Below are 2,521 nucleotides of genomic sequence, written 5' to 3'. Positions count from 1 at the left end.
CTGTGGCTCATGCCTGTAATCCCAACACTTTGGGAGGCTGAAGTGGTTGGATCACCTGAGTCAGGAGTTCGAGATCAGCCTGGCCAACATGGTGGAAACACTGTCTCTCCTAAAAATACAAAAATTAGCCTGGCGTGGTGGCGTGCCTATAGTCCCAGCTACTTGAGAGGCTGAGGCAGGAGAATCGCCTGAATCTGGGAAGTGGAGGTTGTGGTGAGCTGAGATCATGCCACTGCACTCCAGCCTGGGAGACAGAGCGAGACTCTGCCAAAAACAAAATAATAAAAATAAATAAATATGTATATGTGTGTGTATATTATACATATATGTGTGTGTGTGTATATATATATATGCTAATAGCTATAAGTGCTTACAGTGTGTCATGCACTCTCCTATGAAGTCCTTCCCCCCTACCCCTCCCCTTCTTCTTTCCTTTCTGAGACAGAGTATCCCTCTTTCACCCAGGCTGAAGTACAGTGGCACGATCTTGGCTACATAGTCCTAAACACATTTTAGCCAACCTGTAAAATCAGAAGGACTTCACTGCGACCTCTGCCTCCCGGGTTCAAGCCATTTTCATGCCTCAGAATAGCTGGGATTACAGGCGCCTCACCATACCCGGATAATTTTTGTGATTTTTAGTAGAGACAGGGTTTTGCCATGTTGGCCAGAAGGCTCTTGAACTCCTGGCCTCAAGTGATCCACCCTGCTCGGCCTTCCCAAGTCCTGGGATTATAGGCGAGAGCCACCGCACCTGGCCAGTGCTCACCTCTTTTAATCCACATACCAGTCCTTTAAGACTATTATGCGAGCACTATTAATAAGTGCTCTTATTATTTCCATTTACAGATGAAGTAAACGAGGCATAGAAAAGTTAAGTAACTTGCTCAAGGTTTCAAATAGTAAGTGGTGAAGACAAAATTCAAGGCCAAGCTACCTGAGTGCAGATATTGAGGTTTAGATGACTGTGTGGATACTGTTGCCATGTATTGAATGATATAGGAAGAGGGACAGATTTTGGGGGAAAGTATTTTAGTTTTACACAGGTTGATATTGGGTTGCCTGCGGGATCACATGAGTGCAGCAGACAGTTGATTAAATGTGTCTGGAGTGCCACAGTAAACTGTAGCTAGAGACTTGAAGAACATCAACATATAGGTGTTTGCTTAGGTGAGGCCACAGGACTGCTCTAGGTGAACTAGATACACAAAGTGGAGGTTGGGGTCAAGTGAGGGGGAGGGAAATGGTGAAATAAGGAAAGGGAAACAGTAGCTTGAAGATAAATTTGATTAACTTCAGGATTTCACAGACAATGCCTTGGACTTGGAGACTTTATTTAATTCATGCCCACTGCTACTGCTAGAAGTGTCCTACATCACCACAAGCCTAGGAATTCTTAGGATTCTTGAGCATGTGCCAGGACAGATCCATATTCCTTGTGGTGAGCTGAAACAATTGTCCCCCAAAATATACTCACATCCTGATCCCTACAACCTATGAATGTTACTTTATGTGGTTGAAACAAAAAGAAAAAAGAAAGAAAAACATTGGACTTCATTGTAATTAAAGATATTGAGATGTAGAAATTAGCCTGCATTATCTGGGTGGACTCTGCCACCACATGTATCCTTTGAAAGGGAGTCTGGGGGAGATTTTACAAACACAGAGGGGAAGATGGAGCAGAGAGATTTGAAGATGCTGGTCTTGAAATTTGGAATAATGTGCTCCAAGCCAAGGAATGCTAGCAGCCACTAGAAAAGACAAGGAGTGTATTCTTCCCTAGAGCAGCTGGAGGAATCATGAACCTACCAGTACCTTGATTTCAGCTCAGTGATACTGTTATCAAAGTTTTGGCCTCCAGAGCTATGAGAGAATAAATGTCTGTTGTTATAAACCACCAAGTTTGTGGTAATTTGCTATAGCAACAACAGGAAACGAACACAGTGCTCCTTCAAAATTAGCACTATTTAACACAGTTTGTCCACTAATTCCTAATTCTCAATCGGTCTCAGGCTCCATTTGCAACATATTAGACATAGTGCTCTTGTTACATGCTTTGGTCATGTTTTCTTAGAACACATGGAATAGAGAGAACTTCAGCTCTATATGGATGGAATGGGGTTAAATAGGTGTCTTTACCTGAAAAGTACTATGCAAAATTTTTAGCCTATAAACCCCAAAATGTGTGTGAATAATTGCCACAGATCTGGCAGCTCCTCTGACTGAACTATATCTTGAGGAGTCATAGAAACCACTCCCCAGACTTCTTTGCCAGCACACTGTCATGATCCCGAAGGAAAAAGGGTATCTGGTTTCAGGCAGACACCTGGCCAACTGGTTGGCATGGCTACTTGGGACAGAGTAACTGTCAGTCAAGAACCATAGGCAGGCCAGGTGCGGTGGCTCATGCCTGTAATCCCAGCACTTTGGGAGGCTCAGGCCAGCAGATCACTTGAGGTCAGGAGTTTCAGACCAGCCTGGCCAACATGGCGAAACCCTGTCTCTACTAAAAATACAAAAA

This window comes from Mandrillus leucophaeus, unplaced genomic scaffold, assembly GCF_000951045.1.
Source record: "Mandrillus leucophaeus isolate KB7577 unplaced genomic scaffold, Mleu.le_1.0 Scaffold753, whole genome shotgun sequence".
In the NCBI taxonomy this organism is placed as follows: Eukaryota; Metazoa; Chordata; class Mammalia; order Primates; family Cercopithecidae; genus Mandrillus; species Mandrillus leucophaeus.
The sequence above is the reverse complement of the archived record's forward strand: the minus strand, read 5'-3'. Positions refer to the sequence as shown.